The sequence below is a fragment of the Trachypithecus francoisi genome, unplaced genomic scaffold, assembly GCF_009764315.1.
Source record: "Trachypithecus francoisi isolate TF-2019V2 unplaced genomic scaffold, Tfra_2.0 Lachesis_group13, whole genome shotgun sequence".
In the NCBI taxonomy this organism is placed as follows: domain Eukaryota; kingdom Metazoa; phylum Chordata; class Mammalia; order Primates; family Cercopithecidae; genus Trachypithecus; species Trachypithecus francoisi.
This window is the reverse complement of record NW_022681458.1, coordinates 96,636,603-96,663,814: the sequence shown is the minus strand read 5'-3', so window position 1 is coordinate 96,663,814 and position 27,212 is coordinate 96,636,603.

Below are 27,212 nucleotides of genomic sequence, written 5' to 3'. Positions count from 1 at the left end.
AACTCACCAGAGAATAAGTATTAACACTGCCTTAAAATAAAAAAATGTTATTACCATCTAAACCACTCTATCTATTCCCTTAATGTTCTAGTTTGGAGGTGTTTTAAGCTTAGGCAGCTGTAAAGTAGAGAAGTAATTGCTGACTACTGGCATCCTCTAACATGTCAAGGAATAGGAAAAGAATGTACTGTGCAAGAAAATGAAAAGCACACCATGCGCATTAAGAACCATAGTTAATGTTTTTATAAAGACTTTTCTTGCTGTTTATTTTAATTTCCTAGTATGCTAAATCATTCTAAGTAGAAAACATTCTGATTTTATCAATTTAATTGAATTACCAAAGCAAGATAATCTATAACATTAGGCTCCTTGGGATTCAGCTTTACAGCCACTGGACAGAAGTGGAGCCGGTGGCCCTTCACTATTGTCATTTGAGGCATGTCACCATATATCAAACAGGATGCCACCTGCTTGTCACTTTTTTCTGTAAGTTACAAAACTCTGTGTTAAATTTGAAAAGTAGGTACAAAAAGAAAAATGTAATCTGTTATCCTCAGCCATCCTTCAGAAAACAAATAATCCTTCTATCCCTCTTTCCTTGATCTCCTAACATAGATTGTTTATTCAGTTTATTTTTATTTTGGGAGGCTTAGAAAACCAAACCTGCTTCTAATGGGGTGATATTGAACAAGAAAGTTCCAAATAGAAAAAACTGAAAGGAAAGTGGCATTCACATGATTGGGAAGCACCCTGCGCACATAAGAGAAGTGTGAACCATTGGGAGGACTCCCAGCAAGAGAAATCGGTTCACTGTGAATGTGTAGTCTCAGACTGAGCTGACCCGCAGAGGTACCTGCAAATATTTTATTTTTCTTTGGTCAGTTTCTTCACCCATTCTCCACTGGTGTAAGTTCAGAGCTGTAGCTCTTCTCTAGGACCACCACCATCCCAGGCTCTTCCCTCTTAAGAGATAATTTGGAGGTCATTAGGTGAGAAACCTTTTAACTTGCTGCTCTCCAACCATACATGCTTCTAGATAAAATCCCATTTTTCTCTCCATTTCTCCCATTTCAGTGGGTAGGCATTTCATTTTCTGTCCCAGGGTAATTGTTCCACTTATTTTCTGGATAATATACTCCCTACTTTGTCAAGGAAATCGATGTATTAACTAGTCCCTTTCACTTCAAATGCTTAAGTGTATTCTTTAGTAATACTTTTCATTCAATATATAAAGAATCTTGTTAAAAATATCTATTAAAATATAGCTCCCTTTAATATTATGTTTCATCCTGGTCACACTTTATCTTCTGTATTTTAGGCAAACAAATGAAAGAGAAACCTAAATTTGTAATACTTTCAAACACACCAAAATCCTACTTTCCTCTAAACATTTTTTTGCAAAACTTTCTCAACATATTTTCCAGTAGTCTATCGCTACAAACTGTGTACTTGCATGTGTGTGTGTGTTTTGCTTTTAATCTTAGCTAACCTGTCCACAATATTTAATCCTGATAACTACCTGTTCCATCTAGATACTATTCCTTATGTAGTCCCCATGAGTACATTGCCTCTGATTTTCTTCCTGTTTCCAAAGTCTATTCAATTGTTATAGCCTCCTCATTCTGAACTCTACACATTGGTATGCTTTTCTAAGCCCTCTTTTCTTCTCTTACCTACTTTCCCCTGGTAGCCCATCTTCCTTTGCTTATAACTTCACTTATATCACTTACACTGATGATGTAATAATCTCTCTCTCCAGCCTTTTCTTTTCTGAAATTAGCCCTGTGTATTCAACAAACTGTAGAGTGTTTATACTTTATCTTTACAAATATTGCCTTTTAAAATCAACACATCCAAAAAAGCAGGGTATTTTCTTTCTCCCAACACTCTAGAAGTCCATTCAGTGAATTCTCAAGCTTAATCAATAAAAATAACTATCCCATTCAGGAAATGAGGAGAAGTCTTCAAACCCCCATCTCCTTTGCCTCTCATATCTAAGAATTATTTTACTTCATGGACTCTATCTCCCATATCTTTGGCTCCCTAGTATATCTCTTTTCTTGCAGAAAACACAACAATTGTGTGTATGGTATTTTAATTCACCAATTGTGAAATTGATTGTAAAATATGAATTGTATACTATTGGTATAATTCTGCCTGAGTTATGAAGAAAGAAAAGATGCCGTGTGTTCTAAGAGACACTGTATCAATCTTAAGTTTCTTGAATTTTTATAAAATTAGGTACGCTCATGTCTGTTATGTACATGTTTGAGGAAACAGGTTATGCTCTGTTCTCTTTTGTACTCCTAAACTTTGACACACGGCTCATTATCAACACACATATTAAAATTCACATTTATATAAATAATCAGATGACTGGGACTTTGTACATTGATAGAATTGATCTGTGCTCTTTTGTATCCTGAAAACCATAGAAGTAACGAAGAAGGTTTGACTTTCTCATGGTTAGGGTTAAGGTCAACTTATCTTATTTTAGTAGTTATTTTTCTCTTGTCAGAGGGTATTTTCTTATTGTTAGGTGTTATTATTATTATGTCTCTAAAAACTCTCAAAGGAACTCCTTTTCTATATGATCTCCATATCCTATCCATTATTAAGTCCAATACTTTTCCACTCCTAAATATTTCTTAAGTGTATTCACTTCTTTCTTAATTACAACCACTCTAATCCAGGTTGCCATCATTTCTTTCCAGATCTACTAAAATAACACATGAGAGCACAGGTTTCACTTTGATATAATGATTTCTAAATTTATCCACAGGTAAGGAAATACCTGTGCTCACATGTTTATTGCCTCACTATCCACAATAGTAAAGATACAGAATCAACCTAAGTGTCCATCAGTGGATGAGTGGATAAAGAAAATGTGGCCTATATACACATTGGGATACTATTCAGCCATAAGAAACGAATAAAACCATGCCATTTGCAGCAACATGGATGGAACTGGAGGACATTGTTTTGAGTTAAATAAGCCAGGCACAAAAAAGACAATTGGACATGTTATTGAGAGCTAAAAAATTTGATCACATGGAGGTAGAGAGTGGAAAGATAGATAACAGAGACTGGGAAGAATGAATAGGGAGAAGGGAGAAGGATGAAGACAAGTGGGTTAAAGGGTGCAAGCATATAGTTAGATAGAATGAATAAATTCAGTGTTAGATAGCAGAGCAGGGTGACTACAGCTAACAAAAATGTTTTGTATTCAAGCAATGGACTCATTTAAATATCCTGACTTGATCACCACATTTTATATACATGTAACAAAATTCCACATGTATCCTGTAAATGTGTACAAATAATACATTTTTTTAAAAAATTAACAAAGTACTACAAAAATAAATAAAATAAGCTTGGCTCCCTTATTTGTCTTCCTCAAGTGTCTGTGTAATAATTAAAGATGTTTTTCTGAATACAAATCAGTTTGTGTCATTTTTTTTCATTGGTTTCCATTTGTTGGTAGAATAAAATGTCAACTCTATACAATAGCCTTTTAAACCCTCCAAGACCTGTCTTCTTTCTCTCTACATGCGCTGATTGGACCCATCTCTGTCTCTCTTACTATGACAGAGCCACTCTAGTGTCCTTTTGGTTTCTCTCTAACAAGCTGTAGTAGACAGTGTTGGGGCTCCACAGAGATTTTTAAAGTCCCTTTTACCATACTCCACACCCCTGCTCTAGCTTCTGTGTGTTTGTGCTTCTAACATCCCATACATGCAGCTCTTTGTGGAATGTTACTTTTGGTCACCTACTGGAGTTATTTTCCTGGACATCCAAAGACTTGGAGTTACTATCCTCCTAGACGGGTTGTTAACCAGTGACTGGACGGTGTAACGAGGTTGAAAGCCAGCTCCATAGCTTCATGCGGAAATTGCTCCGAGCTGTAATTCATACTCTAGGGTTCCACAGCTAGATCAGGCTGAGGCTGAAGCTGGGGCTGAAATTGCACCCTTGCTTGGCTTTTTCTCATCCCTTTCCCCTCCTGGCATTCCTATACTGAGATCTTCTAGGAGCATTTCCTTCATAAATCACTTGCACGTGAGCTCTCATCTCAACGTTAGCTTCTGGGGACCACAGATTCACACACAAACCCAGTTATTTCTACCTTAGGCCTTTGTACATATGGTGTTTCCTCTGCTAGGACATTCTTTCCCTCAATATTTGACCTCTGATAACTTCTTATCTTTCAAGCGTCATCTAGTATCACGTAATTGTTGAGACCTCCCTGAATCACTTAATTATCAAAGGTTCCATTGGTTTTTATAATAGCACTTTCCATGGATTGCAATTATTAGTTGTCTATTTGTTTATATTAGACTATGTTTTCATGAGGAGAGGAACTATGTTGCTTTGTTCATAAAGGTATAACTAGCATCTGGCTCATAGTATGCATTTAGATATTTATTGACCAAATAAATTAAGTACTTCTAGTTTTAAAGTAAAGAAACAGTATTTGAGGTCACACCTGCTAAAGAAAACCATCTCATAAGTCATAAAACTTTTTGATGCCTAATTATCCCAAAAGTTTTTATCCTCATTCTTTGATAACAATGAAAATATAAGATGTTTGATAACAATGGAAATGTAAGATGTTGCATTTTTCTATAATGGACAAGTTATAGTAATTAAGCTTTCTTGATTATTTCCCATGCCAGTCTTATCAGGGACCTGATTTGAAAATAAACCTTTTATTATTCTCTATGCCTTTTGAATTTTTAATAGTAGAAATCTGCACATTTGTTGTGGTGTGTTGCTTTCTTCCTTACATTATAATTCCAGGGGAAAAGAGCAATTAATTATTGGCTTTGAAGAAAGGACAAAAACCGTAAGTTCTCTTCTAGATTTTTTTAATAAAGGAGAAAAAAGATTAAGTTACTTTTAAAATTTAGAGTCAGATAATGGCATATGTCATCTTGTGGGTGCCCAAGAAAGCACCTTAGTGAGAAATTGTAAGAAGTAAATAACAAAACAGGGAACAGAAAATCGAAGAGTAACAAAGTATTCACCACATAAACAATTTTTGGTAGCTTTCTAACTAATATACAATTTATATTCATGTGTATTTCAATAACCTATTTCTGCCTCTTGTGCTTTACACAGAAAATGTATTGAATATGTTTCCACTGAATCAGATATTTTTCATTTCTAGTGAAGCCTGGTCTATTCCTGTCTTCGGCCTGACTCTTTGCTTTCAAACATTCCAGGAACCAAAATCTTAAAACCAGTATACACATCTCCTGCATTTATCCACTGGGATTATATTTACCACAAAAATGTCCATTGCTTATTTTTATTTCTAGACCAGATCCATGTTTTAAATTGATTGACTCTGAATATTAACTGTAATTTTAAGTGTATCTTTCCAAACTACATTTATAAAAAGACAAAGACATGTTATTCCAAAAATCTTGTTGACTCTTGTTGTTTTCTACTTGAAATATCTGCTTTTGAAACTCTTATATATCCACTAAACAAGAAACTTCTGAAAAGTGGCATGGAAATGCTATCTAAACATATAATGTTACATATATATATATCAAGCTAAAGTTATCAATAATAAAAAATAATAGATGGTATAAGAGTTGACGTTTATGTCTCAATGTAATAGTTTATTTCCTTCACTGATACTAATCTAAGCTAAAACAGTATGTTAAGATTTTTAATTTCATTGAGAAAGTATATTATAAATAGTGCCAAACAGATATTTAATATTAACTTGCAACTTCTTTGTTTTCCTAATTATTTTGTAACCATCAATTTTAGAAAATTAACCTTATTTATTGATAGTTGAATAATTTTATTATTATAAAGCCAAAGATGATACAAATTATCACATTTTATCAAATAAAATGATCTGTCTAACTTAGTAACTAATGCTAACACTGATCACAGCATCTAATCTATGGTACAGAATCAATTGATATTAATTAAAATATTAACACTTTGCATAGGGCACTAGTAGAAAATACTGCCTTTTGAAAGATGTGTCAGAATTATTCCGGTTGCAAGTAAGCCAAAATATACTGAATAAACTATGCCTGACAAAATGCTACAATTTATTATCTCACATAATCTACATCAAATAGAGCTAGGTTCAATGAAATCTAAAAGCCAGATAGTAGTCTCCTTTTATCTTTTGTCTCAGTTATCTGTCATGTTGTTTCACTCTTAAACTTCATGTGGTAGGAAGATTGATAAAAGAACCTCTAGGCTTGTATTCTTCAAGGTTCAAATTGAACTGAAAAACAAAAGAAGGAACAGAAAAAAAGAAAAGAAAGGAGGGAAAGAGGGAGTGAGAAAAGGAGGAAAGGAAAAAGGGAGAGAGGCAGGGAGAAAAGGAAGGAGAGAAGAAAAGAAGGAAAAGAAAGGAGGTTTCTTTTTCCAAGAGTCAAAGCAAATCCATTTGAATTAAAACCTATTTTATTTTCTACTCCCAGTGATGAAGGAATAGCCCTTCTGCCAAAAACTACACAACTGGATAAAACATAGGAGATACATGTATGTGTATGTATATGTATATACATACACATATATACATGTATATAATATAAGAAACTGTGTAAGATTATGATTTTTTGGAAAAGGGAAACAAACACGGGAAACCCAACAATCCCTGGATTTTTTTCTTGGTGACACTTTCTGGACCATGACACAGAGGGTGGAAGAACAACACAGCCCATCAATATCAATGACATGAGAAAACTGAGACCAGAGTCTGGTGCTACTAAAGGAAATGGGTTTTGTAGGGCAGCATGCTGCAGAGCAGGGAGGTCGGGAGAGAAGTAGCTCCAGAAATTTACATAGCGTTGTCCTTACGACTTTGGCTACATACTAAACCGTACATACTTAGGGTAAAATTCCACAAGGCCAGGTACAGAAGAATAATTGGTGACACAAGTATGACTGGAGAATGGAGAACTGGTAGGGTAGTGTGAGCTGAATAACTAGTGGAGTTCAGACAGCCTTGGAAACATTTAGTTTCAACAGCCAAAGGACAAGATTTTCTTACATGCTTTGGACACTCAGTAGAGATCTCAGAAATGCCATATCTTAAAAGTTGGGGTAATAACGCCCAAGGAGAAAGGCTATTCTATACAAACTCTAATAAGGTAAAAAGAACTCTTAAAGGAAACAAGGTGATTTGCAAGTAAATTAACTACATGCTGTGATAAAATTAAATTCTTTATTAATGAATAGAGAACAATCTAGACACATAATAATATAGGCTCTATAATGTCTAATATGAATTCAAAAGCTACCAGATATTAAATAAACCAATAGAAAGATAGGACAAATAACCAGAAGAAAAAATAGCAATCAATAAAAATCAAGTTGGAAATGTCAAAGATGCTGGAATTAGAATATAAAGCAATTTAAATAGCTGTCATGAATATATTCAAGGACTTAAATATTAATATAATAAAGAAAAATAGCAAATATTAATAGTATATCAGTAAGTTTATCAACAAACTATAAACACAACAAAATAGATATTCCAAAACTTAATATCACAATATCTATAATGAAAATGTCAGTGGATCATTAATGCCAATTTTGGTAAATTACTCACTAATAAAAAGTGAGTGTATTTGAAAACAAGAAAAAAGGAACTATCCAAATTTAACAAGAGAAAACAAAAAGACTGAGAAAAATTGGAAACATAAAACAACTAGAAATCCATATAACTGAAGTACCAAAATGAGGGAGAAAATTACAGAAGAAAAAAAAAGTTCAAAAAAACCATAGTTGAAAATATTCTAAATTTGATTTAAAAAATTATAAACCCAGACCCAGAAATTATAAACTACAGACCCAGAAATCCTCATAAATGCAACAGGGATAATCAGACAATGTCATAATTAAAAGTTTGAACAATGAAAAATAAAAATCGCTTAAAAGCAGACAGAATAAAAGATATGTCACATACAAGAGAACAATTAAAAAACAGATTTCTCATCAGAACCAATGCAAAATAGACAGTAATGGAATGGCAATTTTAAAGTGCTAAAAGAAAAAAAAAACCTCTAAATTTCTAAATTTAACAAAAAGAAAAATACTTCCAAGAAGACTTATCTAGACCAACAAAAGACAAGATAATGTGTCACCAGCAGGTTAAAACAACAAAAAATGAGAAAAGTAATCATTCAGATAGAAGAAAACTAATACCAATAAAAGCTTGGAATGCCAAAAGAAAGGGAAAGCACTGGAAAGCTCAAATATTAACTAAGTTGAAAGATAAATATTTTTTTCCTCGAGTTTCTAGTTTTCAAAGCTAATTGACAGTTGACAGCGAACATAACACTGCTTTGTGAGGTTAATAACATATCTAGAAGTAGAATGTATAATGGTAGAACAAAAAATGAGAGGTGAGAAATGGAAGAATATGGTTGTAAGAGTTTTTACTTGAAAAAGGTTTCACACAAGAGTACATAGAATTGGCCAATAAGCACATGAACGAGTGCTGAATATCATTAGTCATCAGAGATGTGCAAATTAAAACCACATTCACACTAGCATGGCTCAAATTTGACAGTGACAACAGCAAATGCTGGTGAGGATGAGGGTCGCTCACAACACTCATGCATCATTTGTGAGAGCATAAAATGATGCACTGTCTTTGGAAATTTTTTTCTGGCAATTTCTTATAAAGTAAATTGTGTACCTACTCTATAACTTAGCAATCCGACTTCTGAGTCAATTTAAGGTAAAGAAAAACATATGTCCACAAAAATTGTAATAAAGAGTGTGCAGAATAACAGCTTTTTAAAAATAAAAGCCCCAAACAAACATGTGTCCATCAACAGAAGAAATAAACAACTTGTGATATATACTGAGCAATAAGAAGAAATGAATTAGTGAAACATGTAACACCATACAGATAAAACTCAAAAACCTTATATTGAGTTAAAGAAGCCAGGCAAAAGAGTATTTACAGCGTGGTTTCATTTATGTGATGACCTAGAAATAGACAGTTTATTATGTGATATCTAGGTGATCTAGAAAGTTGTAAAAAAAAAAAAAAAAAAAAAATCTAGAACAGGCCAAAATTCAACAACGGATTAAATTGTAAAACTGGTGCCTCTTTGAGGAACTTGGATTCACTGAAAGAACAAAGGGCATTTTTTTGGATGATAAAGATATTCTGTATTTTGATAAGAATGTTAATTAAATGGTATAAGCAATGGCCAAAACTTATCAAACTGCATATTTAAAATCTATTCATTTCAGCATACCTACATTAAATATCAACATAAGAAAAAAGCAAGCAACAAAGTGGATGACAGTTGTACAGTCCCCATCCCTCTGCATATCAATCACTGTGGCTGAGGGACTGGATATTTTGCCTGACATTGCCTGAATCCCATGCCCATCAGTAAAATCCTCCAAGAGAACAGAATGAGAGTGGAAAAAGGGACTGTGCATTAGATAAAATCATAGCATTGTTAGAAGTGGGAAAGGCACTAACTGCAGAGAAAGATATAACAACATATCTAAACTATAAAAGCTCAGAATTGTTCTCCATAAAGTCAGCTTCAAATCACAGCAAAGTGGCTGAAACATGTTTAATTTCTCCCATTGATCTGTCTCCAAGGAATTTAATCTACTTATTGTTTCTGTATTTTTTATTTGGGCCAATGAGGTGCATAATTTACTAGCAACCACAGGAAGAAATAATTTAGAAATGGGTCCTATACATAATCATTTCAATACATAAGAACTTAGCAATATCATCTATCCTCCTATTTATAATGACTATGACAATACTTAAGTCCTCTCTCTCTCTTTCTTTCTTACAGTAAAGCAAGTCAGAATGTTAATGGTTGTCCCTACTAATGTTTTACATATTATTATGAGTAGCGTGTCAATTCTATCAACTCTATTCTTAAGGCATTTTCATAAAGGTACAACATTTTTTAGGGTATCACTTTTAATTCATAAAAATCAAATTATGTATGTGTCTATTCCAGGACCAATTTAACTCACGCATCATTTTAAATAGCTCTTCATCTGTCATCTTTGTTTACCTTAGAGAAGCATTTGTTTCTAGAAAGTTGGGAAATCTTTTTAACTTTCTGCCTTTAATCCAGGGAAGTGTCAAGTTTATAAAAGCTTCACTTAAAAATGCTTCTGAATATTGGTTATAAAAAGTGGTAGTTTACTTCTGCTATATGTTACTATGAAAGGAATAATGTTAAGCCTCTGTCAACTGTGCAATATTGGATAAGTCAGTTAGTTCTTATCTCCTTAGTTTTGTAAAATAAATAGTTTGAAGTAAAATGTTTTTATTGCTCCAAAATTGCTGTTAGTTTTGCTCATAACAAAATTTTGCCTTAAATATATCCAAAGGATAGAGCAATACAGAATTAGAAGTCACATTATTTTATGACCAGTCAGATCATACCCTATTTATTTTAATAGCTTTCATACCAGAAAACAGTGTACTTTATGATGTTGCTTTTTAAATTATGTCTTCCTTGCTAAACTACAAACTCTATGAAAGTAGGAATTGCATTTGTCTTACTACTCATCATTACATATTCATGACCCCTAGTATATTGCCTAGAATAATATTTATTGCTATTACTAGCATTTAAATTGTGCCTTAATTTCTCAAAACCATATATGTTAGGCATTGGGATAAGTATTTTTAAATTTTTCATATGTCACACTATTCACATTTTGTTTGGTGTGCTCCTTATTCTACTTAAAATAAAATAATAATGCAACTTTTGTTGCCCTTCAACACATTGACCCTTATGGATTTTTCAAAGAGTTTCTCATTTAGTCCTCAGTATAAGCTTATGAGTTAGATAGTGCATTGCCTTTCACCAAAGAAATTAAGACACAGACAGGTGAAGTCATTTGTCCACAATAATCTAGTAACCGGTAAAATCAGAATTTGAACCGTGAGGGTAGAGACTTCACTCTTACCTTCTACCCAGTACTTCCTCCCTAATAATTATTTATTGAATAAATACATTTCTGTCACTTTTTGTCATCCTTTGCTGCATATCATTCTTATCTGTATTTAGTAAACTTCATTTTTGTTTCATTTCCCTCTCAATTCTTCATTTGTACCTAGTTTTCACTTTTGGGCAGAAGAAAATACATGAAAAGGAACAATGCTCCTTAATTCTCTAAAATAGGTTCCTTGATTAAGAGCTGGAGTCCAATTTACAGTTTTTTTCTGGGTCAATATTATTTTCCCCCACTTGTGGAAGAAATAGTCTATCCAATGAACAATGACAAGCTTGACAGGGCTGAACTTCAAGATATTCACGTCTTGTGCTTTTTCATTTCAGCACGGAAAAACAGAAGATCAGGAATCTTATAACAGTTCATCCTTAAAAACTTTCCCATCCTCATTTTGTACACTGAAGCAATGTGGATAACCATATATATTCCCAGATGTTTCTTCACATCAATTTTCCATAGAAAAATACGCAAAGTCACCCAAAGTATCTACAGAGAAGCATACACACACACACACACACACACACACACACACACACAATCTCCCTCTCCAAGGAAGGAGAGGACATATCAAGGAAACAGCAATTCCTTGCTTTACAAACATGTTTAAAAAGTGAATTATAACAATAATAGACGTTTTCTACAGAAATCACATTAGTGATCTCACGAGACAGCTGGATTTTTCTTCGCACTCTATATCTCATTCTGTATAATGTAGAGAAGAAAAGAGAGTGGTATATAAAGATCCAGGGGAGTAGATACACAACTAACTTTTTCCAAAAAATACACTACTTTGTGGTGAATGTCTTGTTACAAATATTAGAGGTACCAGATGAGATTGCAGCTGGCCCAAGAGGATTTTTACCGTGGACTTAAACCACAGCCAGAAAACAAAAGTTTCTACCCATTGTACTCCTCTGATCTTCATAAACCAAGGACAGAAGTAGGAAGACTTATATTTGGAAGGATTATTTTAAAAACACCAAAGACTTGTCATGAGTAGAACAAGAAGTTCCTAAAGGGAAAATATTTATTTTCACAGAAGCATCAGGTGGAATCTATTTAAGCAGAAACTTATAGCCTAGAATAATCTTTTAAAGAGTGAAGTATTCATTCACACATTAATTAATGTATTCATTTATTCAATATTTATGTATCTGTACCAGGTTATATGGGTAAAATAGAAATGGATGACATGCTGCCTCTCCTCAAATAACTCACTTTCTGGTGGAAATGTTTCTGGATCATGATTTTGAACATAACGTAGCTGTAACTGTCCCACTTTCACAAATTCATTTATTTATATTTTGGTCTGAAGCCCTAGGATAGTTATTGTGCAGGAGTGCAAAACGCTATTTTACCCCTTGTATTAGTCCTTTCTCTCACTACTATAAAGAAATACCCAGGACTGGGTAATCTGTAAAGGAAAGAGGTTTCATTGACTCACAGTTCCACGTGGCTGGGGAAGCCTCAGCCTCATGGTGGAAGGTGAAGCATGCACCTTCTTCATATGGTGGCAAGAGAGAGAAGAGCAAGAAGAGGACATGCCAGATGCTTTTAAAACCATCAGATCTCATGAGGACTCACTCACTGTCATGAGTACAGCATGCGGGAAAACTGCCGCCATGATCCAATCACCTTCCACCAGGATCCTTCCTCAACATGTGGGGATTATGGGAATTACAATTCAAGATGAGATTTAGGTAGGAACACAGCCAAACCATATATATTCTGCCTCAGTCCCTTCCAAATCTCACATCCTCACATTTCAAAACACAATCATGCCTTCCCAACAACCCCCCAAAGTCTTAACTGATTCCACCATTAACCAAAAACTTCACATCCAAAGTCTCATCTGAGATAAACAAGTCTCTTCCACCTAGGAGTCTGTAAAATCAAAAGCAACTTAGTTCGTTCCAAGATACAATGGGGGTGCAGGCATTGGATAAATGATCTCACTCGACATGGGAGAAATTAGCCAAAAAAAAGGAGCTATGGGCCTCATGTGAATTCGAAATCCAGTGGGGCAGCCATTAAATCTTAAAGCTCCAAAATAATGTTCATTGACTCCACGTCTCACATCCAGGGCACACTGATGCAAAGAGTGGCCTTCCACAGCCTTGGGCAGCTCTGCTTTTGTGGCTTTGCAGAGTACAGCTCCCGGGCCCAGATGCTTTAATGGCTGGCATTGGGTGTTTGTGGCTTTTCCAGGTGCACAGTGCAAGTTGTTGGTGGATCTATCATTCCGGGGTCTGGAAGATGATGGCCCTCTTCTGACAGGTCCACCAAACAGTGCCCCAGTGGGGACTCTGTGTAGCGGGTTCAACCCCACTTTTCTCCTTTGCACTGTCCTAGCAGAGGTTCTCCCTGAGGGCTTCACCCCTGCAGCAGACTTCTTCCTAGACATCCAGATGTTTCCATACATCCTCTGAAATCTAGGCAGAGGTTCCCAAACATCAATTATTGACTTCTGTGCACCCACAGGCCCAACACCTCATGGAAACCACCAAGGCTTGGGGCTTGCACCCTCTGAAGCATTGGCACAAGTCGTACCTTGGCCCCTTTTTGCCACAGCTGGAGCTGGAGCACCTGGGACACAGTGCACTGAGTGCTGTGGGTGCATAGAGCAGGAGGCCCTGGGCCTGGCCTATGGAACAATTTTTCCCTCTTAGACCTCCAGGTCTGTGATAGGAGGGGCTACTGCCAAGATCTCTGACATACCCTGAAGACTTTTCCCTATTGTCTTGGCAAATAACATTTGGTTCCTGATTGTTTGTGCAAATATCTACAGCCAACTTGAATTTCTCCCCAAAAAATGGTTTTTTTTTTCTTTTTTTTTTTTTTATTATACTTTAAGTTCTAGGGTACATGTGCATAACGTTTATATCATGTATAACTCCCCAATGCAATCCCTCCCTCCTCCCCCCTCCCCCTGATAGGCCCCAGTGTGTGATGTTCCCCTTCCCGAGTCCAAGTGATCTCATTGTTCAGTTCCCACCTATGAGTGAGAACATGGGGTGTTTGGTTTTCTCTTCTTGTGATAGTTTGCTAAGAATGATGGTTTCCAGCTGCATCCATGTCCCTACAAAGGACGCAAACTCATCCTTTTTTAAAGGATTATAAATTACTCTACTACAAAGACACATGCACACATATGTTTATTGCGGCACTATTCACAATAGCAAAGACTTGGAATCAACCCAAATGTCCATCTGTGACAGACTGGATTAAGAAAATGTGGCACATATACACCATGGGTTTTTCTTTTCTATCACATTGTCAGGCTTCAAATTTTCCAAACTTTTAGGTTCTGCTTCCCTTTTAAATGTAAGTTCCAATTTCAGGTCATCTCTCTCAAGTTCAAAGTTCCACAGATTTCTAGGGCAGGGCCAAAATGCTGCCAGTCTCTTTGCTAGAGCACAGCAAAAGTTACCTTTACTCCAGTGCCCAATAAGTTCCTCATTTCCATCTGAGACCACCTCAGCCTACATGTCATTGTTCACATTATTGTCAGCATTTTGGTCAAAATCATTCAACAAGTCTCTATGAAATTCCAAACTTTCCCACATCTTCTTGTATTCTTCTGAGCTCTTCAAACTGTCCCAACCTCTGCCTGTTACCCAGTTCCAAAGTCAATTCCACATTTTCAGGTATCTATATAGCAGTACCCCACTCTCTGTGGTACCATTTAACTATATTAGTTGGTTCTCATCCTGATATAAAGAAATACCCAAGACTGGGTAATTTGTAAAGGAAAGAGTTTTAATTGACTCACAGTTCCATTTGCTGGGAAGCCTCTGGAGACTTACAACACAGCAGAAGGAGAAGCAGGCACCTTCTTCACATGGCAGCAGGGGAGAGAAGAGCAATGATGCCAGACATTTATAAAACCATCAGATCTCACTCACTATCACGAGAACAGCATTAGGGAAACTGTCCCTGTGCCCAATCACCTCCCACCAGGATCCTCCCTCAACATGTGGGGATTGTGGAGATTACAATTCAAGATAAGATTTGGGTGGGAAAACAGCCAAACCATATCATTCCTTATATATTATAATTATACATTATAATATTATAAATTTTGGAAAAATTATAATATGTTGACTTGTCCTGTAGTTATTGGTATAAGTAACATGTAGCAGTGTAGGCTCTAGGATGTAGAGAAGCCCTTGATCCAACTGGGATGATCAAAGAAGACTTCCTAAAACATTGAGAAGAAACTTGAATGGCTCAGAATTTGAAAATATGTAAGGAAGGACATGGGGACAGCCCATGTTAGAACTCACTTCACCCACAGAGTGACACCACAGAATCAAGAAAATTTAAAGAACAACAATTTGCCTAGATTATCTCAGGAACATATTCGTTGTGTATCTTTCATCAGAAATGTATTTCCTGAGCCCAGGAACAATTTTTGCTTTATTCTGTACTGAATTTCTAATAGCAGCATATTGCCTGGCATGGAATAGATGCTCAATAACAGTTTGATGAATTACAATGAAAGTGATAATGAATTGGGGCAAGCATAATTTAATAATCTTCAAATTATAGGAAAGAGGGAAATTATAGTGAACTATAAAAGCAAGATGTAGAAGTTAGGACTTCATGTAATAATGGTGATATGTCTCCATCTAACAGGAAAATGTCATGATATATTCCAAGTGGTCTTATTGGAAAATTAACCTGAAGAGATATGTAAATTATAAAAGGAAGCAATTTCAGAAATGTAGAAAAGAACAGTGCAAATTGTATCTATTCAGATGTCATTCTTATGTAATATTCTAGACCTTAAAGTCTAGAATTAGTTAATAATTAGAACCACACATTGGTTTTTGTAATATCATATTTACCTTCAGTTTTGAAATACCATATTTGCCCAAGAAGTTAGTGAATATTTGAAATATTGTGAATTGGTGCATATGTCTCCTTTCTATAGAGAGGGATTATATTTAAACAGATTTTAAAGGAGTGTGTTACCCCAAAGATTAAGAAATATCTCTGTAGGTTAAGCAACACTTTAACACAAAAGAAGAGAATATCTCACTACACAGATTGCCAGCCAATATATTATCTCTATTATAAAATTTGCTTTTCCCTATCATAGGCAGAATTAAGCATATATAGCATATATATTTGAATAGCTGTTTGTTCAAAACTTTTTTACAAAAGTTATTATATTGTAATTTTAGTACATTGCTTATAGATGTTATCTGCTAACCCCTCTCATTAAACTAGACTCTTGAAAAATAGAAAGTTTGAGTTACTTATTATTTAAGCCCAGTATCTAGCACAAAGCTGGCCCAAAAATCTGTCTTTTTATTTAAGGTATTTCATTTAAGCAGCCAGTTCTTTTTATAAACATTTTTATGAGCTACTAAGGCTCATCATACCTTGCCTCCATATGGTCACCAGAATTCAGAATTTGTAGGGCATTTCCACTTAGAGCAAACTAAGCTTATCAAGACTGTGGCCCATAAAAAGTAATGTTATCTGTCACATATCATAAGAAAGAAAGCCCTTTCATCAAATCTCTTATGTGGTGAATTCTCAATACCTATCTAGTGTGTAATTGCTTCAAGGGAAGCCCTCAATTTTTTTTCTTCTTTCCCCCGCCCTCTTTTATACCACCTTCTTGGGACATTATCCTAATATTTCTAGAGTAATAACTTAATCTTGTTTGCTGGATGCTTCTCTGGTTTTATCCTCAATTTCTCTGCTTTTATCCTAAGCATCTTTACATTCTAAATAATATTTCCTATTTCCTTGGCTTCAGTTGTTATCTGTAAACTGACAACTCTCAAATGTATTTTTCTATTGCTAACCCTAACCTCTCTTTGTAATTCCGGGTTTTCATAGCTGGCTAATTTATCATTTCCTCCCAGACATGCTTCTCCTTCAGTGTCTCCAAGCTCAATATTTTCCTCACAACATGGCATCTTACTGAAGCCAGATATGAGAGTCATCTTTGAATTCTCCATCACCTACACCTCCCACATCCAATATGTCAAAATTGAATGTTGGTTTTCCTCACAATGAGTTTGGAAAAAGTCCTTACTGCCTCTCTCTGCCCACTAACATGACCTAAATCTTTTCCTTTAGGCCTTCTGGTTTCAGTGACTGTTATAATGTATTCCATCCAAAAAAAATGAAATTATGCCTTATACTTTTCTTTCTCTTTTTCACAACTTCAATTCTTGTCAAGTCCTATTAAGTCTAGCTTTAGAATATATTCTTAATCTGTTTAGTTTTGCTAATAACACCCATAGCAGGAAAAATAATCATTTCTTCTCCTGTAGTTTGTTCTTCCTCTGATCCATTCTATGCACATAAGTCAAAATTACCTAAAAGAATGGAAACAGCTGGCTACAAAGAGTAAAGGGGAAAAACATTTCAAGCAAGAGAAACAGCATTTGCTAAGGTGCTAAATTGGCAAAGACCTCAATGAGGTTTTAGAACAGAAGACAATTTGTTGGCATGCAGTGAGGGGTGGTGAGGGATGACTCAACATGAAATAAGCAATGAAAGGTGGACTAGTTTGTGTACAATATTGTAGTACACATAAAAAATAATAATAAAGATAAGTCTTATTTATTATCTTAAAACTAATTCTTGTTTCTATAAAAAGAATGGATTATGAATGAAGAAAGGGCAAGAAATTAAGTGCCGTTAGATAACATGTAAGATATGACAATACCAAAGAAAAATCTATGGGTGTGAAAATGAAGAAAGTACTTGAAATTAGATGTAATTGGGATGTAAAATATATAGGATTGTTTGATGGATTGACTATGAGATATGAGAGAATAAAGAATGACTACTGTATTTCTTATAGGAGCAACTGGGAAAATGTTGATGCCATTTATGAAGGTAGAGACAGAAGAAAATATTTCAGGAAGGGAAGGTTATAAATCACAGATTCGAGGTGGAACACATTAAAGTTGAGATGCTTTGAGACGTCGAGGTGAAATGTCATACTAGTGAACGAATTAATAAGTCTTTCTTGATTTCTATAGCTTCTTAATATAATGCTGTTATCAAGTGAACAGGTGAACTAATAATGTTCTGACAAGATTTTGAGCATGTGCATAGCTGACAGGCAGATTTGGGGGAGAAAGGGTAATTATCAAAGTAATATATAGCAATTATCAACATAACCAAAATTTGGGACTCAGATGGTCTTTCTTGGAAAATAAATCTTCTAATTGAATAGTGAAAATAAATGCCTGCTGAATATTTTTAAGATGGCAGTCTCGCAAGCAAAACAGACATAACGTAGGGAGAAGGAAAAAAAGTGATCATTCTAAAAAGCAATGCTTCCATTAGATAACATGTAAGGTGAATAATGTATTCAGTGTCAATATTCCCTGATATGGTCATAGTTTCTATGAGAACATGATAATGCTCTCAATACCAAGAAGTTTCCTCCAAGTCTTCCACTAAGGCTTAGAATCCTGAGGACTTAAATAAGAACATATGAGGTATATATCTTAAGTAGCTGAAAACAGTGCATGCAGTTTTGAAAGAGGAATGAGGTATTACACTCAAGGTGGAAATTTGGAGATCAGAAATAGTGAAATAATGCATGTCACACCTAGGAGAGGGGAGGAAATCATAAATTCTTCTAAAATTCTTTGTTATCTAACTTTCTGTACAAGAGAAGAAAGGAGATTCTAACCTGGTGAAGCTGTAGGGTGATGTCCTAAAATAATAAGTAAGTTAGTGGTTTTCTAGTCTAATAGTCTATTAGTATAAACTGGAAACTTTAAAAAATTATGGTCACTTGGGACACACCTGTGACAGGTCAGGACTCACTAATGCAGGCCTCCATAACAACTGTTTCAGTACCAATTGAGTGGTTTAGTTAAATATTAAAAGCCAGTAAACTTATACAAAGGCTGGGATGTAACAAAAGCCCATCAAGAGTTTTGCCTAGGCCTTTCCTGGGCCTTAAAGCATGACAAAATAACAAAGGAATTCTTAACCGGATTCATTTAGGATTAAACAAGTTTTATTGTGGGTCTGAAGAAACTCCCCAGACCTCCACAAACAAGTTTATTGGGGGTCTAAAGGAATTCCCAAACCTCCATGATTTAGCAGAAGACAAGATAAGGGTAATCACTCCAGCACCTGGACCCATTTAGATTAAGTAAATTTACTGAGGCACCAGGGGAAGGTCTTCAGGGCTCAGACCTTAGTTATAGATTAAAAGAAGTTAATCACTTATGTCTTCAGATGAATGCACACTTACACATAGACACATAGCTTAGAAGGTATATAAGCTCTGGAAAACTTTGTAATTTTGAGTTGGTCAGGTCATAATTTCCAGGCCTTCTCCCTGTAACCAGTTACAGAAATAAAAAGTCTCTTCCTCCCCAGTTCATCTGCATCTCGTTATTGGGCCCCAAGAAATAGCAGCCCGACCCTCCGTTTGGTACAGTAACACACCCATGCAGGATGTGAGTAAATCAGTCTGAGATGTGCCTCTATGGTTAAAAACTTCTGAAATGGACTAGTGAAAGAAAAGAAATCTATGCATATTTCTGAGTATTTCAGACATTTGAGTCTTAATATAAGTTAAACATTTTACTAGAAATGATGTATTAAAAAATTCTGAAGTGTTCTTGCTTGCCGGCATTGTGTACAATTTGTTTTAGAAATAAATGTCTACAATCTTAACACACGTTAACCCTGGTCATTTCTTTCAACGTTGTGCCAATTGTATAATCTGCTTGTGTACTGGCCACGTTAAATGGGACCATACATGAATAAACAGATTCTAAAACTCAGATTTGTGTTGTGAGCAAGTGATAGAGGAGAGGAGGTTCTTTTCTTTTATTCATTCTTCTGGTCTCCTTTTCCCAGTGCTACATAGACAATACATTGAAAATATTATAACTTGACCAGTTCTCATGTTGTGAACAGAAAAGCCTGAGTAGAGGTAGAAAAACACAAATGAAGTCTCTCTGCATATTAAATATACAACTAAAAGATTGTCTAAAAAAAGGGTTTTCTAAATCAATGTAAAGATTCAAGTTATCAGATGGCTGGCTGAGTTTTCAAAGTGGGCTATTAGAAAAGAAATTTTAAGAAAATAAATGTTAAGATTGAATCTACATTGTTGTAATACAGAATCTTCAGAGACTGATTCTTTATAAAGAGTAACGCCCTACTGAAAATGAAATACACCTTCCCTTTGAGAGGAATGAAAGTTTCTTCTTTCAAAGAAAGAGAGGCCGGGCGCAGTGGCTCACGCCTGTATCCCAGCACTTTGGGCGGCTGAGGCGGGCAGATCATGAGATCAGGAGAGCAAGACCATCCTGGCTAACATGGTGAAACCCCGTTTCTACTAAAACTACAAAAAATTAGTCGGGCATGCTGTCGGGAGCCTGTAGTCCCAGCTACTCTGGAGGCTGAGGCAGAAGAATGGTGTGAACCCGGAGGAGGAGCTTGCAGTGAGCTGACATCGCGCCACTGCACTCCAGCCTGGGAGACAGCGAGTCTCAGTCTCAAACAAACAAACAAACAAACAAAAAATTAGCCGGGCGTGGTGGTGGGTGCCTATAGTCCCAGCTACTTTGGAGGCTGAGTCAGGAGAATGCGTGAACCCGGGAACCAGAGCTTGCAGTGAGCCAAAATCGCACCACTGCACTCCAGCCTGGACAACAGAGCAAGACTCCCTCTCAAAAAAAAAAAAGAGAGATAGAAATGAGCACCCATTGCTTTATGCATATGCAGGCCCAGAGAAAATAGATATGTTAGAAATTCAAAAATAGACAAGATTTTTTTCTTTAGTAGTCACGTATACAACGAAATGCTTAAACAGAGAGAGTGTTACCAGACATTTCCTTTTTGTGAACAAAAGCAATTTCCTTAAATTCAAAAGTAAAAAGAGATTGGAGGAAATAACCTAAATAAGTCAGTAAAACAACATAATTATTTAAAATATAGGCTAAGTTTATATAGGAAAGAGACCACTGGATTAACAGATAAAATACTTTAATTCTTCTAATGAAGCCTCTAATTATACATGTCCTTAGGCAAGATATTTAGACTCTGTAGCCTGGGGCACAATTTCTCAACTGAAAAATGAACACTTTGCAATATATCAACTAAAAAAGGAACACTTTGGACAAAGCAACTTTTAAAATAGCCAACTGTGGAAAACAACCGTAAATTGCAAATAAAGGCATTATGGCCTTATTAGTGAAAAAAGCAAACTTTTAATCTTATATCCACTGATCTGTACAGATTCCAGGATTCCAGGGCCCCACCTAAGCTACTAAATGAGAATTTTAGAAGTGGGGCCAAATGATCTATATGATTTGAAATTTCAAATTTTCTTGCTGTAGTAGAATTACTAAGTGGCCTTAAATGTTTTTTTTTTTTCTTTAATATTCTACGGTACTATAAAATATTTAATTATAAAATTCTCCATTTAAACAAGCATTTATGGATTACATCCATGTTACATATTTTTAAATAAGAGAAGGAAGGAGGAAACTTCAATGCTAAAGAAACCACACAATAATAATTTATAAATTGTTCGATTAACACTTAATTACAGGAGGAACAAAATCGAAGGAATGTTCCCCATCTAAAAGTAAACTCTGCAAAGGTATCTAAAATTTACCTCTGCTATGTAGTAAAATGCCTGGTACATGAAAGATTCTCAACATGTGTCGGTAGAGTAAAATACCACAAAGTTAAAACCAAATCATAGAACAATTTATTGATTTGCCCAAATTCAAACAGTGGCTCAGGGCAAGAGAATGGGAGCATAAAACAATCCAAATCATTGACCTTGCTTTTTTCCCTGTTTTGTCAGCTGAATTCCAAAATTTATAGAAAGTCAGACTTATTTTATATGTGCACCAGCCACTCACTCACCAGTGTAACAGAAGCTGTATATCATAGATCATTCAACATTCAAAATGTTCAAATTCAGCATTAGAAGAATGTTCTGGAAGCAGCCAACATTTATTTGAAGAGTTTACACTAGGTCTGAAGTTTTGCAAAATTCTGAGAGAGAGGGCAACAAGCTTGGTACAAAATCCTTGATTTCGATGAGCTGAAGTCAGTGGACAAAAGGTAGAATTTTGATGAGAAAACAGAATTTGCACTCTGAAATTATATTGAGCAGTACATAACTGCTTACATAGATGTTACTGTGAGCACCACATTTTTCTTGTTCAGAAAAGTGTGATTTAATAGATCTCTAAGAATATATACTATGAGACGGGTATGCACATATTTTAAGTAAGTGAGAAAGTTCTAGGTTAGTTTGAGCCTGGAAAGAAACAGAGGAGGAGGAGTGTTTATGTTGCTTCATGTTTGACCATTTGGGTGTAAAATTTAAAAATGTTCTTCCAAAGTCACCTAGCATAGTTTCTAGTAACATTTTTTTTTTAATCTAGAAGAAAAATATTTACAAAATTAGCGTGACCTCTATGCCTTCCTATTTAATAGTTCATACAAGAACTATAATATTAAATACATAGATATGGCTAACTTCACTTGCATTCTACCTTAGAAGCACGTGCTTTTCTCATAAGTGTTCCTCTATGTATTGTTCACCCATGTTTCCGTCTTTCTTAAAAGTGTGACTTTTATCAAAAAAGTTTCTAATGTGTCGTGTGATCAATAGATATAAGTACCTTCATTTTTTAAATTAGTCCAAGGCTATTTTCCTTTTACTATTGTATAAACAGGGAATTGAAGGGTAAAATAGTTAAAACTTAATGCTATAGTGCTAATGCAGCTTTTAAATCACGTCAGCTGCAATCACTGCATTATAATTAACAATTTATTGAACCAGCAATAAAATGAACATCACATTACTTCTTAAAGCAGCAGAATAAAATGGCTAATAAATAGCATAAGCCAGACAAATTGCAGAGTAATAGAAATTTTCTTAAGATTTATGGTGTGCAGAAAGATGGATGTGCTATTAGTAGGAGCTCCAATACTTGACAAAATTCTTTTACAAAGACATTGTTACCATGCATGTCAGAGTTCACAAGTCTAAGTGGTTTATCCAAATTTCAGCTCTCTGCTATTACAGTGGAAAATACTCATTACAAGGTTTTGAAACTGCAAGCAATGTGTACATTTGCCAACATTCAAACTGCTACTGCCAAAAAGATACTAAAATATTTTATAAACTGTCAAATAACAAGTCTGCTAGCTTAATCTGAGTCTATTTTATACTATACAGACTGTAAAAACTATTACATTAATTCACTTCCTGCAAAACTTTTTAAGAGCAGAGAACAGCTAATGTAGAAGCTGAAAAAAGTAACTGCTTTTTACCTTCTGAAACCCTAACAATATCATACTTCTGTTGGGGAAGCATCATTGTTTTCTTGAAATGCAATCACACTCCCTTTAACAATCGGCGTATGAACAGAATCCATTAGTGAAGAGAAATCACAGAAATAGTTAGATTAGAGTCAAGCTGAATGTTTCACTATGACAAGGGGGAGATAGTTATGGGAAAATTACATATATTCAGTGTTTCTACTGATAACTTGTATTGTGATGCTTTGTTTCTGACATGGAGCTATATGTTCATAAGGTAGAATAAAATATAAAATCGTTTATTATGTGACGATAGGCACAATAAATAGTAATATTTTATAAATAACCTGTTTTTATGTTTCAAAATTATTATTAGTAGTGGTAGTAGTAGCAATTATGGTAGAAGCAAGCAGGTTCAGCTCTCTACAAAAGGGCAAAAAAGATTGGCTCCCAAGATTTTTGTCATTAATTAGTTCACTCAATAATGAGGATTATTTTTAATATGTAAATTTAAATGTATTCATCAAATATTTATCAAATATCCCAAGTCCAAATCTAAACACTTAAATTCAAATGTATAGTAATATCTGCATTAATTACTTGCTAAAAAAGTTCCTGTAGATTAAGTTTCATGGCCTTTCTAATGATGTATTCTTGTTCATAACAGAGGGCAAAATATGATTTGCTTATCTTCTCATGTTATAATACCCATGGAAGTGTATGAGTTAAGGTCAGAGAGCTGTTATCAATACAAAGACAAATGTAATGCAGAAGATAAAATTAAACAGAGAAAAAAATTTATTTTAACACTTTAAGTCGCTTACAATTTTCTAAGTGAGATTAAGTAAACTATACAAATACAAATAACGCAAATCAAGAGGACGACATGCTAGAAAAGACCTAATAAATGCTGCAGGATAGTCGAAGAAGGAAATTTTCAGATGTGATGTGGTCAGAGAAATTTCAGAGGAATAATGTTTTATTTCAATCTTCAAAAATACGTAGAATTTTGATCAGTATGTGAGTAATGCAAATGTTAAAAAGTTTGATTTAGTGATTCCACAACGTATTCATATATCAAACCATCATGTTATACACTATAATGATATACAATTTTTATTTGTCAATTAAAAATAAAGAAAGAATAAAGAAGTCAATATAAGGTGGCCAGTGTGATTCTTGTTTTACATTGAGAAACAATTTTAATGGTACAAAATGGCAAAATGCAATTATAATAAAACCCAAAAATCCAGTTCAAGATTTACACAATGATTATAATAAAGATGAGTCCTTACTCCTCAAGTGAAAAACAATAGCCCAACACATATGTTAGAATATTAATCAAATTTAATCATGAAACTCCTTGAATAAGAGAGGTGAAATCGTTTTGCAAAAATTAACTTTAGTTCTTCCTAACAATGAAGAGGTAGTCCTATTTGCTTCCCTAGAGAAAGAAGCCTTAAAAATGGAAACTCCTACACACAAACACACGCACTCACATGCACACCCCCACCCCCACATACAGCCAGGCATCCCTTCTAATAGATGGAACAGAATGGGTCACAAGCTCATTCTCAGATTCTTCAACAGATTCGGGAAAAAAAGACCCTGTAGCCTGCTAAAGTCCCTTTCTACCAAGGATCAGCTTCAGGTAATGAAACGTTTTCTGAAAGCCCTGCCTACCCCTCCCTAGAAAATGGCTACATTTCACCTTTCTGTTTGAGAGTAACTAACCATCCTATTTTGCCTGCGAGTGGGGGCAATCCTGGAACAGGGAATTTCACTACTAAAATCAGGAAAGTCATAGACAATTTGGGACTATCTGGTAATTTTATACACTTTCCAAGGGCAGTTCTGGGATGGTCAATAAGGCTCATTAAGAATTATGTCATGAATAATTTTGATCAACCACTACTTCTATTAAATATTATTGAGGGCTTTTCTCTTTTCCATTTCCAGCAATAAGTTCCTCGTTCAAGAAATCATTGGTGTGAAATCTATCTCCCTTTTTTCAGAGCCCCGTTCTTCATTTTGCCTGGCTTACACCACTTCTATCCTCCCTCCTAGCTTCTCTACATTTACAAAAAAGTATGTATTTAGGAAAGCATCTCATAGACTCATTCATGGTAAAGTCTAAATGTCTGCTAATAATTAACACTGTTGCCAGAATTTTAAAACTTAACATTTGAATTTGAATAGGGAAAGTCTGATTTATGGATGAACACCAAAACTCCAATTATATAATTTCATGCATTAGAAAATCCAGCAGGCCAAGCATTCTCTTTATTTCCCTCTCGTGACTTTACCAAGTATTCCCACAGCTAGGCCTTCTGATTTCTTTATTTGATGGTTCACCTATATATCACCAATTATTGGGCCGATGTACATCTAATGATGTACTCTTGTTAATAACAGAGGGTAAAATACTATTTGAGTACTACATTGAGTCCTACTATTTAAAGAAGTGGCCTCAAAGTCCATACTTAATCTCCAATATAAGAAGTCTTATAGTTTTGTTCTCCTTCCTGTTCGGTTGGCCCTTGTTGTGATGCCCTACTGCAGACTTTTGCTGTGCTTGTAATGCCTTAAATTGACACACCACACTCACGTGCCTTTTTGAAACTCTGATAAAGAAAATTATCTGTGCCCAAGTGCCAAACGCCAGTTCATAGGACCAGTACCCATAAGACATTCATTTTCTCATAACTGATAAACTCTTTTCAAAGAATAAAACCCTGCTTCATGCTAGTATTTCTTGTTTTGTTCTGAATTTTGATAATGAATTATAGGTGCCATGTTTTCAAACTTGGTTTTTGTGAAGAGACGAAAGAAAAATGTTAACCGTCAGCCTGCCTAGTGCTCTTGAGTACCACAAACCTGTATTCCCAAATCCTGTGCAAGAGTCTGTCAGGAAACCCCATACAATAAACTTCAACCATTTGGAGCAACTAGTTGCTAGGGTTGTAAAGATTCTTTAGTTTGGTTAAGCACTGACGAAGTTACTTAACAGATGAGCTAAACTTCCAATAGTCAGATATAGACCCTTATAATTATCCAATTATACAAGGATATTTAATTCAGGAATGAAAAAAAATTACATGATCTGTGTCAATAACTCACATTTGTGTACCCATGCAGACATCACTAATCAATCACAAGACACGAAACTGTTGGGTTTAGATAAGATCTTAGAGTCCTTTTGTTCACATCTTTCCAAGCAGCCACTACAAATCAGCTAGACTTGGCAGCCAAGATGAAAGCTGTTTGCTATCCTTGATCTAGTGGCATGCTTCCCCTTTCTAATGACCTGCCCTGCTGTGAATAAATTATCTTACTAGGCCAGTGGCTTTAACAGCTTTCTCCATGCTACATCTAAAGATGGATATATTTCTCAAAAAGCTGCATAGCTCTTCCTTTATGAATTCAAAAATTTCTCTAGACTCTCTCTTTCACCTTTCACTTCTAGTCATCCTATTTACCCAGTTCTAACTCATCAGATTTCACCAAAATTATCTTTTTCTGCCAATTCTACCAATTCTATCATAAGGAGAAATCACCTAGACAGTCTACCTAGATATTAATTTGACTTTTCCTCAAGCCCACCTCTTAGATCTTCTCCTTACTCTCCAGAATACAGGCAAGTAGCAGCCTTCCACCAAACCTGACACAGATTTCAAGGGGAAAATACCAGTGTTAACCATAACTTAATGCTTATGAGAAGGAGATCTCAGATAAATCCCAGGATAAGACAAAAGTGTGGGTCAGAGTAATAATACATAGACAACCATATTTACCTACTCATGAGGCTGATGCCAATGCCTATCATTAAAAGTCTTCATTTACAATGCAGGTTAGATCAGTTAGGGGTGTGTTGTGTGTATGTGTGTGCGTGCTTGTGTGTTTGTATGCACACAGGA